Source organism: Papio anubis, chromosome 4, assembly GCF_008728515.1.
Source record: "Papio anubis isolate 15944 chromosome 4, Panubis1.0, whole genome shotgun sequence".
NCBI lineage: Eukaryota > Metazoa > Chordata > Mammalia > Primates > Cercopithecidae > Papio > Papio anubis.
The window spans coordinates 68,800,558-68,812,859 of NC_044979.1; the positions used below are offsets into that span (position 1 = coordinate 68,800,558).

At 37.3% G+C, this 12,302-nt stretch overlaps 1 non-coding gene across 1 annotated transcript; it reads right to left on the reverse strand.

The window, feature by feature from the left end:
• Window positions 1-712: 712 nt before the first annotated feature.
• On the reverse strand, window positions 713-819 carry LOC116274690. Its single transcript, XR_004183474.1, has one exon. It is a non-coding gene; the product is annotated as a U6 spliceosomal RNA (small nuclear RNA).
• Window positions 820-12,302: the final 11,483 nt, after the last annotated feature.

A 12,302-nucleotide genomic window follows, 5' to 3' on the forward strand; every position in this document is an offset into this window, starting at 1 on the left:
TTTGGTCCTTCAAGTAAATACAGGATTTGTTTGTTCCAGAATACACAGATGGAGTTGGATCAGGACTGAGAACAGGTCTTTAGAGTTGTCGAAGAGAATCTCATGTTAAATATTAAGAAAGTCTTTTGATGGATGTTAGGCAGTAAAAGTCACACAGCTGAGAAAAATGAAGCTTGCAAATGACATCCTTTCAAGAAATTTGGTAAAGCCAAGAAAGACACATCTATTGACTAACAAGAATTCATACTCAGAAGGAAAATTGTACAAATTAAAATTACGACATTCTAAACTATGTCTCTGAATGACAAACAGCAAGTTGTTGATAGATAAGCTGAGGTTAAAAATGTTAGGAAAAGGAAATAAAGAAAACAATTAACGGATTATCCTATACTTTAAGTTTGTGTGTATTACATACATTTATATTTTTGCCTTGTTATTTGTTTTTTCCTTCCCCTCCCCCCCAGCTTTACAGAGGTATAATTGACAAATGAGGATTGTATATATTTACATATACAAAGTGATATTTTGATTTATGTATACATTGTGAAATGCTTAAAATAAGTGAATTAATATATTCATTTTCTCTCATACTTATCAATTTTTTGCAGTGAGACCACTTAATATCTACTCTGTTACCAGTTTTCAAGTATATAATTAATACATTAATGCTAATTATAGTTACCATGCTATACAATAGAGCTCCAGAATTTATTTAAAAAATGGAATCTTCATGAATTTGAATGTCATCCTTGTTCAGGGGCCATGCTAATCTTTTCTGTATCATTCCAGTTTTAGTATATGTGCTACCAAGGCAAGCACAACTATATAATTTTTAAACTTGGTAGAATTTCACAAGGATGGATCATTTCATTTATGTATTCACTCATTCAAGCAACATTTACAGGGCACTAATCTGTGCTACACATAGTGATACCAAAGTGAATGAAAGAGACAGAATTCCCCACCCCATTAGAGTTAACAGGTCACAGAGCAATAAAGAGCTATGTGCAATGCAATGTGAAAAATGTTGGGATGTGGAAAATACCAGGCCTTAAAGCAAATAGGAAACATGCCTATTCACCCTGGAGAATCAAGGAAAGCATCACGTAGGAAGAAACATGTGACCTGTATCCGGGACAAAGGTAGGGCTGATCCAGGCATGAAGAAGGGAAAAGGAGGACTCTGGATAACGAACATGCAGTAGCTTGGAGGGGTGAGGCCAATGTGTACAAGAAGAGCAGCACGGTTGTTGTTTCTGAGAGAGAGAGCTCTAGGATTGAATGGTAAGTGATGAGTTGGAAAAGAAGCATAGGGCATGCAAAGCCTTATAAACTATATTAAGGAATCTGGACATCATTCAAAGTACAATGAGGACCTCCCAATAACTTTTAAGTAGGGAAATAACATAATCAGATTTGGGTTTTAGAAAGGTCACTGTCTGCAACTTCATCACTGCAGTTTTCCATTTAGGAACCTTTGCTGAAAGTGATCCTTCATTTGAAAATGCTACATGTCAGAAGCATATTCTGGCTCAGTCTGTATTTTGCCTAGGGACTCCTCATCAACAACCCATTAAGAGTGGACTAAAGAAACAAAGCCAAGGAGACACTAGTGATTAACAAAAGAGTCACACTTAAATTCCCAAGGTCCCTACCCACTACAGGAGAATCAAATGTGAATAAATTTTCCTGATAGATTGCTACAGTAAAGCATTTTTTTTTTTATATTCTCACAGCAGCATGATGCCAAGTTTTGCAGATTTCCATTATATGACCCTGATCACAAAGTCAGGTCCTTGAGAATGAAACAATTCAGAAAAGGCAAAATTTTATAATACATCAGCCTTAAATGGATCTTAAAAAGAAAAATAACAATGTCTTTTTTGAGTTGAAGTCTTTAGGAAATTTTCTAATCCTGGGGCACTGATCGAGACCCTTGGATGTAGTTTCCTGTTGTCTTGACTATGTAGTCCTCCATGTCCTGCTATTTTTTTTTTCTTATTAATTGTTTGATACACGGAAATCAATGTGGGCAACTCACAAACCTTCAGAAAGCCAAAACTACTTGCTGGGATTTTTTGTAACTATTCAAAGTTTTTCATTATTCCTGCAGTCCTCCTCTAGAAGGTTGCTTGAAAGGTCTTGTTACTTAGGGAGCTGTGTATGGACATGTACATTTAACAAGACTCGTTACCTCATTTACATTGCAGTTCTTTCCTGGTACACTCTCTTGCCCCTCCCTTTCCCCACTTTGTCCCCTCCAACACACACACTAAAACAAACCAATTTTACAGATAACCCACAAAGAGTTTAAAATAAAAGTATTTCTGTCACATTTCATCTAAAATCAACTGATTGAAATAGAGAAAAGGAATGGAGTTACCCTTAAATTTTTGAAACATAATATTTCTTCTACCTCTGTATTGAAGGTTGAGAGCCACATATATATATGTAACCAATAAAAATTTGCACAGGAAAATGATGTGTTAGCAACTTCCTTAGGCTGTGTACTGGAAATGTTTACATACATACATACATATATACATATACATACACATACATACACATATGCATACTTATATACATATAACACATATATAATACATATATTACATATACATATCACATATATGCGTATATATGTATAAGTGTATATGTTTGTATGTGTGTATACATATATACACACATCTACTTTTTCTAATATCCTGACCATTCCATTGAATGTTTCACATGTTCTTACCTTAATCTCTAGACCTAATTTTGATAATTTTCACATTATGAATATATGTATTTTTTTGCTTTAGGCCTGGAGACTTTTAGTTATATGTATTATCTATAGAGAGATTGACCTAATTGTACTTCAACTTCAATAACCATTGCATTTCCCTAAGTAGATGTAAGCAACATTTTAAAAAGGCGCCTTTATCTTAAAGAAGTAGATGAAAGGCTGGTAACTGTGTAATAAAATTTAAATAACCTCTATGGAGGCATTATTTTGTTACATACCAGTTTGAGTTTTAATTGAAGAAAACAGCTAACTAAATTGTTGCCAAAAACATTAATGGGACTATTGCTATTTGATGAAATTTCATTCGTGTGTGTGTGTGTGTGTGTGTGTGTTGCCTACAATGTACTTATTTTCCTCTTTTTCTTCTGTAAAACATGACTGAGAACACAAAAAAGTTGGATTGGAATAATAATATTAATAACAATAATAATAGTTACCATATATTTGATGCTAACCATGTGTCAATTCATTCTCCACCTAATTTTCATAAAAACCCAAACTCATTTCATAACCTTCAGTGTCACACCTAATCTGACCCTAACACCCTCACTTTTTGACATGCTCTCAGGCCTTGAAGATTATGTTTTCCTGGTAAAGGATACCAATTTTTTAAGGGGCCAAAGACAGAGGTTAAAGGGGAAAAGCTGTTTCTAATCTGTTAGGTCTCGACTTAAAGGATGACTAATCTAATCGTCCTACCTGATATAGGGCTTTATAGTTGCCATTTATCTAAGACCTTGTGTTTTTCTTTTAATGTATAGCTATTAAAAATTAATGATTGTGATATTTGCACCTTTACTTTTTTTTTTCCTATTTCCAGCCAGACTCTAAGCTCCACTACAGTATCACAGTGCCTAGCTTCACGTGTGGCACATTAGTTAAGTGCTCAATTACATCTGCTGAGTGTATAAAAGGGCCCTGTTCTGGGCACCTTTCACATAGTACACTGTCTGCAGATGAGAAAACTGAAGCACAGAGGAGTACATTATATGCATTATATTCTGGTTAATGGGCAACAGAGTTGGTATGAGGGACCACAGGTCTCTGCTCCAAGGCCTTTGCTCCTCTGATTCCACCAGACCACCTCCAAGAATCAAGGCCTAATAATGACGGCCAGTGGAAATATCGTTTGGCAAGAATATTCTACAGTTGGATTTTGAACTCTGCTAACTTGCCAATCACTATTGCGTACTGAGAATTTTCATTGCTCTTTCATTGTACATCCTGATCTATAATCAGACATGGAAAGAGAAGGATTCTTGAACATCTCTTTACCCAGAGTTTTGAGCTAGGACAATTCCTGACCCTTACTGACCTCCCTTGGATTTTTTGTTCTGTACTAAGGCAGAGGCAGCTATTAGGCCAGCCAAGCCTTTGATCTGAGTCAAACCCAGCTATCAGGAAGCAGATGGATAGGAAACACATCCAAACTGCTATGCTTTGTCATGACTTGATTTAAGCAATAACTAATGGTTTATTTACCAATTTCCAAATGGTGTTTATTCAAGGAACTAAATTATCTTATATTCTTTCTCAACTTCATATTTCTTCCTTTCCTAATACTTAATGCATGGTCCACGACCATTATCAAAAGCAAATACAGCCCTGTAAGTACAACGTGGTACGGCAGGATTCAAACTGGCTTACTAACAATACTTAATTCTATGGATTAAAGACACAATGAAATGATATTTGACAAACATGTATTGAGTTATTCTCAAGGTTACCTGTGTCAGAGGAAACAAGAGCTGGAGAGTAGTTAACGGCTGCATTCAGAAACAACTGCAATGGGGTGAGGGAGACCTTAGCAAAGAACTAGGCTCCATTCCAAACACAGCAAAGATAAGTGGGGCTTTACAGTCAAGGAGCAGGCTGAGGATCAGTGGACAGAAAATTACTATGAGAAAATATCACAGGCCAGGGGTATTTTTTGGCTAAACCTACTTGACAAGATTGTTGCTGAAGGTAGGCCTGGGTGATAAGATATTAAGTGTGGGGAATGAGGAAGTTGATCAGATATTGAGGATAGGCAATTATGGCTAAAATGACTTAGCAACATTCTTGCTAGAACTGGGCAATGCAGAGATGAAAATGGACACCCTATAAGGCCTAGTTAAGAAGAAAGTTCAGAGGAGTCTGACTAAAGGTAGGTTAAGGAGAGAGTCTTTATCACCTAGTTTGTCTGCACACCATCAATACAACTTGCCACAGCAATAGGGGAGTTTACCTCTTCATAGTGTCTAATAGTCTTGATTTTATAATTTGCCTTTATTACTTCATATAGAAAGATAAAACTTTTAGTATTTACATATGCTTGGGCACTGTGTTAGCTATTTTAGACACTGTAAACCTAGCTCAATGGCCATTTAGAATTTACTTTAAAATATTGATTGCTATGATCCGAATATTTTTAAAAGGTAAGTTGTAAATTTTAAGCATAATGATTGAAATCAGTCTTCCTACTGAACCCATGTGATCCTAAATTGCCAACATAGATATTCTTTTCTTCAAAAGGATTTTATTTCTGGAAACTCATGGCTACTCTCTCTGCCCCTGGGCCTTTGTCAGGGACATGGGATGGACACTGTCTCATGTCCCTAGGCATAAGTACTAGGGAAAAAGTTAGGATATTTGTTCCTTCCGTTTCAGAAGACTCCAAAGTTGTTTAATTTGAATTCTCTCTTCCCAGAATTCAACATACTTGAGCAAGAGGAATTATTATCAAACCCCATAAGATAAAATATCCAATTATTCTTTCTCCCCTGACAAAGGATGACTATTCAGCTGAAATGTGCACAGTCAGTAAAACCACACTGGAGGTCTTTCAAAGGACAAAGACTGTCTTCCCTGAGATGGAAGTGACAAGACTACTTTAAGCTAGTTCTATATTTTATCAGACAAATTTTTGTTGAATGTAGAAGCAAGGAATGCTTATTCCTTTGATAATGATCAGGATAATTCCTTTGTGGGAAAAAATACTCATTTTAAATGGAACAATCACCTTCTAATTTTTATATTCAATACAAGCTGAAAATTCTCTTTAAAATAAGGTAAAGCATAGCAGTAGTCATCTAGAAAGCAAAGAACTAAATGCAAAAGCTTATCAGTTGTATAAAGTTACCTCCTATCATAAAAAGAATCCTCATAAAAAAAAATCAGACCTAGTTCCTAGGTCAATATTCAAGTCTTCTAAATTTAGATATACTACCAACTGGAGTATGACAAAACCCCATCTTAGTACTTGAATCCAGATTCACCGTAAAGCCCAAAAATTACAAATGGGTTCATAGCACATTATGACTAAGAAGTAATAAAGGACCCAAACTTCTGATTGTTACGTTAAATACATTAATAAACAGGAAAGAAAGTAAGCTTTTTTCTTAGCATAAATTAAAAATATTTTTTCAATGAAGTTCTTCTAATAGCTAATACCCTCAATATTGTGGGGAAAAAATTTTAATTCGATCAAAAGTACAGCTTCTAGATACAAGTAAATATTCTCAATACAAGTTAATATTTAACTCTCAGGGAGAGGCTTCAAGATGGCAGACTAGTGACATTTTGTATTCACTTCTTCCATAAAGAAAAACCAAAATAGCAAGTAGATAATCACACTTTGGAAAAACCATCCAAGAGAGAACACTGGAATTTAACAGATAAGCAATAGGCAATTATCTAAAGCAAGAAAGGAGAAGGAAGCGAGGTAGCCTGCTCAGCCAGGATCTGCTGGGAGCCAAGAGAGGTGCTCTGATAAGGGGAAAGTGTGAGAGACCCTCAGCAGTCCACATTCCCACCATGGACTCCTGCAGTCCTGCTCATGGGAGAGCCCCTTGACTCTCCTCGGCCCTCAAGCTAACATAGGGAGCTACAGAGAGATCATACAACCACAGCTCTGCCCGATGGAGGAAGCTCATGCTGGATCTCTCACATTCCCTGAGACCTTAGCAGCTACAGCAAGGTGCCCTTTTAGAACTCCAGCCCTAACACATAGCACACTGTCCTGGAGCCCAGTGGTGCGTTAGCTGAGGTGTAAGACAAGCATCAGCTGCGGCCCGAAGGGCTGAAGCAAGAGTGACCACAGGCTACCACACAAGGGACAGAGGTGCAACAGAGGTCTGGGATACTGTCTTTAGAACTGAGGTGCAAGTGAAACACAATTCTAGAGCCCTGTCCTGTATGCTGAGCACTGTCTTGGAACCCAGCAGTGCTGGGGTGAAAGGCCAAGAGAAATGACAGCTGCTGCCCCCAGGACCTAGGCATAAGCAACTGTGGGCTGCTGTACATATGGTGGAAGTGTGACCAAGGTAAAGGCTGCCACCAGGGCTAAAGGTGCCATTTAGGGTCCCACCCCCAACAGACTGAGGACTATTCTGTAGCCCTGCAGTGCTGAGATTGAGACTCAAAAGAAGATCTGGCTGCTGACTTCAGGGCTGAGGTGCATACAGCTGCAGGCTACCAGATCCAGGCTGAAGCATGAGTGCTCCCAGGAATGAAGTATAAGTGATATGCATGCTCCCCACCTGACAGCCCAGCCACTGGTGTCCACCACCCTAGCATTCCACTGGTGGCCTGAGGATTGCCTCATCCCTGCCTATCATGGCTAGTACCTATATATATCATCAGGAAAGCTAAGGGCAAGCCTGCCTGGCACAGCTTCACCCCTTCCCACTGTGCCAAAGCACACAGTCTAGGGGGCCACACTCACTCAGATCAGTACACCATTGCTGGCACTGGAACAGTCCTCCCATGGGCCTACTCACCCAGCCACTACCACCACAGCTGGGACCTACCTGCACACAGCACATGCAGGCCTGGAGACTCGGCCACTCAGCCCATTGCAGCCACTGCCAACACCAGCCTGCACAACTCAGGAACCAGAGGGTTGTCTTGCCACTGGCACTGCCACTGCCCATGCCACATGGGATGCCCAAGGGCCCAAAAACCCACCCACTTCCCAGCCCACACCTGCCATACTGGGATCTGAGTAAGCCACCTGGAGTCCCAAGAATCAGCCCACCTGGACCCTCAAACACTAGTGTTACCTAAGCCATTCTAGGGCCCACGAACAGGCAAGCTCAGTCCACTGGTGCCATCACTAAGGTCTGAAGCCTGGTCTTCCTGGCATCTCAGTATCTAGCAAAACTGTACCATAGCCTCCACTAATAATTGCACCCTAAGCAACTGAGGAAACCTCAGATTCTACTGATGCTATTTACAGTCAAAGAGAGTATACAGAGTCTATACTTCTACACTCATGTAGCATCAAAACCAAAGTGCACTACCCTATTTACACCATAGATTCAAAGGAAGTGGAGGGTATGGGAGATGAAAAAAAGTATGTTAATGAGTACTAACATATTGTTACATAAAGGTATAATCTCTGCCATTCAAAAGCGGCATAGAGCAATAACATATTATATATTTCAAAGTAGTGAGAAGAGAATTCAAATTGTTCCCAACACATGCAAATGGCAAATACTCAATGTGATGGATACTTCAAATACCTCACTGGATAATTACACATTCTACATATGTAACAAAATATCATGTCTATCGCATAAATGTGTAAAATACTGTGCATTAATTTAAAAAGTAAACAAAATAAAAAAGATATTTAATGTATATACCTTTGAAAAATAGTAAGACAAATTAGACAAATAGTTCATCTTAAATCGTTTAGTTCTTTTTTCTATAAGAAAAAGAAGTGCTTATACTAAGCAAAAACAATACTGGATTTGACTTTTATAGAATATTACCAAAGAGTTATCCTACCTGGAAAAGAAACATTAACTTGTAGGTGGTCACCCAAAATATTTCACAATATTTCTGTTGCTGACAGAGGAAGAAGATTATTAATGTTTGTTAGCATTTAAAAGTTTGAAATTAGAGTTTAGAAATATCAATTAACATATCACTCCATGAAATTGGTTTCTGGGTAGCTGGTGATTTTGTGCTACAAATTCCATGCTGAATCCTACTAATTTTATGTCTCTTTCAAAGATCAGAGAAGCTTTCATAGACTTCCCCAGGGATGTATTTTGAAAACAAAATGAGAAAATGCTTCTGATAAATTTTTTTAAAAAGAATATTGAGGCCCAGTGTAGACCAATGTTGAAGAGGAACATTACATAGCAAATCCACTACAGCTTCCTCTCAGCTATAATACAGTCAACAAGATGGATTTGCTAAACTTCTGCCAATCGGTGAGCTTCTGGACTGTGTTCAGTCCTCAGGATATACTCCTTTGCAAGACACAAAATTAATCACTACAGACATTAAAATACTGTATCATGTTTACATAGCACACACTATCTGGCAAATGTTGTAAATCTTCATGTATATTCATTCATATGATCCTCATCACAATTCTATGATATGAGGTTAATAGTAAGACTATTTTATAGATTATTAGACTAGGCACTGAGAAGTTTTAGCAACTTTCTCAAACTCACACAGCTAATAGGTAGCAGAGTGGGTATTTTTTTCCCAGGTAATTTGGCTCCAGTACCCATGCTTTTAACCAGTATATCAATATAGAGTGTCTCTTCTGAGCTTGCCTTTTTAACCCTTGTTCCATTCCTCTGTTCCCATAGTCACCTTCTGGTTCCACACTTGCTGCTCCTTGGTTTGCCTTTTCCATTTTGCCTCATTTGCATTTGAAAATCCATCTGTTGCCAATCATTATGACTAGCGTGATGATACATCCTAGTTTCTCCAGTATACTCAGGTTTTATGCTTGTTGTACTGATATCATAATTCATAACACACATCCCCTCCCTCATTAACTCAAAATTTTCAGTGTGATGATAAATTTTATGGCCACCCTAGTCATGACTGACTCAAAAACTTAATTAAAATGTTTTGGCTGGAAGCTCCTATCAAGCTGCAGGCTTTATAACTGGGGCCACAAACCACAACCTATTGCCAGGACTCCCCAGTATTGACAACAGTATCCCTGAAAATGGGCATGCAAATGATAGTTACTTCTCTTGTCTATAAAAATGAGATATTAAATCAGGAGAGGACAGTATAAGGTGTAGCATATTATTCAATCTAACTCTTATACCTAAAAAGCCAAAATTAGATAAAACAGATTGAGTTTGTTTGAAAAAAAAAGAGGGGAGCTGAGCAATAGGGAAAATCTAAGAGATGGAACTATTATAACACTCAAACCCTTAGATTCCCACAAAAACCCATTATAATAGAATGAATAAACAATTTCATATATATATGTGTGTGTGTGTGTGTGTGTGTGTGTGTGTGTGTGTATAGAGAGATAGAGAGAAAGAGAGAGAGAGAGATGGAGTCTTGGTCTATTGCCCAGGCTGGAGTGCAGTGGCACAATTTAGGCTTACTGCAACCTCCACCTCCCAGGTTCAAGCAATTCTCCTGCCTCAGCCTCCAGGTAGCTGAGATTATAGGTGCCCACCAGCACACCCAGCTAATTTTGTATTTTTAGTAGAGATGGGGTTTCACCATGTTGGCCAGGCAGGTCTTGAATCCCTGACCTCAGGTAATCCACCTGCCTCGGCCTCCCAAAGTAATGGGATTACAGGCATGAGCCACCGTGCCTGGTGTACAATTTCAATAACATTGAAGGACATGAGGTCAGTTCTCAAAAGTCAGTTGTATTTTGATGCACTGTCAATAAACAATCTAAAAATGAAATCAATAAACAATCACACAATAGCATCAAAAAGAACAGAATTCTTAGAAATAAGTAATGGAGGAAGTGTAAGACTCAGACATTGAAAACTATAAAACATTGAAAAAATTGTTAAAAATGAACAATCATTTATTAGTGTTGTTGAATTAGAAGACTTAATATTGTTAAGATAGCAATAATCCCTAAATTGATCTACATATTCAATGTAATCTTTATCAAAATCACTGCAGCCTCCACCTCCCAGGTTCAAGCTATTCTCTTTCCTCAGCCTCCCGAGTAGCTGGGACTACAGACGCACACCACTATGCCCAGCTAATTTTTGTATTTTTGGTAGAGACAAGGTTTCACCATGTTGACCAGGAGGGTCTCGACTTCTTGACCTCATGATCCACCTGCCTCAGCCTCCCAAAGTGCTGGGATTACAGGCATGAGTCACCACACCCGGCCAAAAGCTGATTCTAAAATTCATATGGAGTTACAATAATCCAGAACAGGGAAAACAATTTGAAAAAAAAAAAAAGGACAAATTTGGATAACTCACCATTCCCAATTTTGTAACCTAGCTACAAAGCTACAGCAATCAAAACAATATGGTATTGACATAAAGACAGAAATAGAGATGAATGAAATGGAATTGAGAGTACAAAAATAAATCCTTACATTTATGAATGATTTTTGACAAGGGTGTCAAGATAATTCAACAGAGAAAGAAGAGTCTTTTTAACACATGGTGCTGGGACAAATGGATATTGACATATAAAAGAATAAAATTGAAAAAGCTCCCTCACACCATAAACAAAAATGAACTCAAAGTAGATGGCAGACTTACATGCAACTTCTAAAACTGTAAAACTCACAAATGAAAATGGGTAAATCTTCATGACCCTGATTTGTCAACAATTTCTTAGACATAACACCAAAATCACAAGTGATAAAATAAAAAAAAGTGAATTGTGCTTCAACAAAATTAAAATATTTTGTGGTTCAAATGTCACTATCAAGAAAGTGAAAAGACAGTCCATATAAAGCAATAAAATATTTGAAATGCATGTATCTGGTAAGGAACTAGTACCTAGGATATATTAACAACTCTTACATCTCAACAATAAAGACAAATAAACAAAATGGGATTTGAATAGAGGTTTTTTTGGAAAAGGATTTAAATAGAGGTTTTTCCAAAGAAAATAAACAAATGGCCAATAGCACCTGAAAAGATGCTTAACATCATTAGTCATTAGGGAAATGCAAATAAAAATCACAACAAGTTATTAACCACTTATCAGATACATGGTTTGTAAATATTTTCTTCCATTGCTTTTTCACTGTATTGTTTCCTTTGCTGTGCAAAAGCATTTAAGTGTGATATAATCCCACTTGCTTATTTTTGCTTTTATTGCCTGTGCTTTTGGTATATACCCAAGAAATGATTGCCAAGACAATGTCAAGAGGATTTTCTCCTATGTTTTCTTCTAGTGGTTTTATAATTTCAGGTCTTATATTTAAATCTTTATTTCAAGTTAATTTTTTTTTTGCATAATGTAAGATAAGGATCACATTTTACTCTTTTGTAGGTGGATATTTGGGTTTTCCAAAACCATTTGTTGAAAAAACAATCCTATCCCCATCGGGTATTCTTAGGACACTTGTTGCAGAATAGTTGGCTATATATGTGTGGATCTATTTCTGAACTATCTATTCTGTTCCATTTGTCTACATATTGTCTTTATGCCAGTACCATACTGTTTTAATTACAGTGGTTTTATAATATATTTTGCAAACCATATTTCTGAAAAGGGATTAATATCCAAAATACATAAAACTCTCATAGCTCAATAGCACAAAACAAATA